Below are 530 nucleotides of genomic sequence, written 5' to 3'. Positions count from 1 at the left end.
CACCCTTGGAAACCCTGTACAGGGTCGCTATGGGTCGGAACCGACTCGATGGCACTTAACAACAACAACAACATATATATATCCCGAAGTACACTAAAAGCATTGTACTTCGGGATATATCTTTAAATGTGCTTTTTGATGATAAATGAGACACTATTCCTTATCAATTTGTCATTCTAGGAATAGTGGACCACATAATTATCTGATTTAAAGTGGTCAATACCAGTCCATTTCAGCTCACTAATGCTCAGAATATACATTTTTATGTGTTCCATTTCATTTTTGACAATTCCAATTTTCTTAGATTCATATTTTATATTTATCATGCTCCTGGTATTAATGGAGTTTTAAAACTTTTTTTCCCCTCTTTTGAGTTGTGCCTCATCAGCAAATGAAGGTCCTGAAACTACTTCATACATGTCACGAGGGTTGATGTTGAGAGCTACAGGCGCCATTGTGGCGCCGACTAGGCGCCATTGTGGCACCGACCTCAACTTCCTCCTTCTGTTTCCTTGTTTTTCTCCACGTGC

At 39.2% G+C, this 530-nt stretch overlaps 1 protein-coding gene across 1 annotated transcript in view; it reads left to right on the top strand.

Annotated features, from left to right (window-relative positions):
- Positions 1 to 530, top strand: part of KLHL4 (kelch-like family member 4) — a 153,449-nt gene that overhangs the window by 119,426 nt on the left and 33,493 nt on the right. The gene's annotated exons all lie outside the window — the stretch shown is intronic.

Source organism: Chrysochloris asiatica, unplaced genomic scaffold (assembly GCF_000296735.1).
Source record: "Chrysochloris asiatica unplaced genomic scaffold, ChrAsi1.0 scaffold00167, whole genome shotgun sequence".
Lineage (NCBI taxonomy): Eukaryota > Metazoa > Chordata > Mammalia > Afrosoricida > Chrysochloridae > Chrysochloris > Chrysochloris asiatica.
The sequence above is the reverse complement of the archived record's forward strand: the minus strand, read 5'-3'. Positions and strand labels throughout refer to the sequence as shown.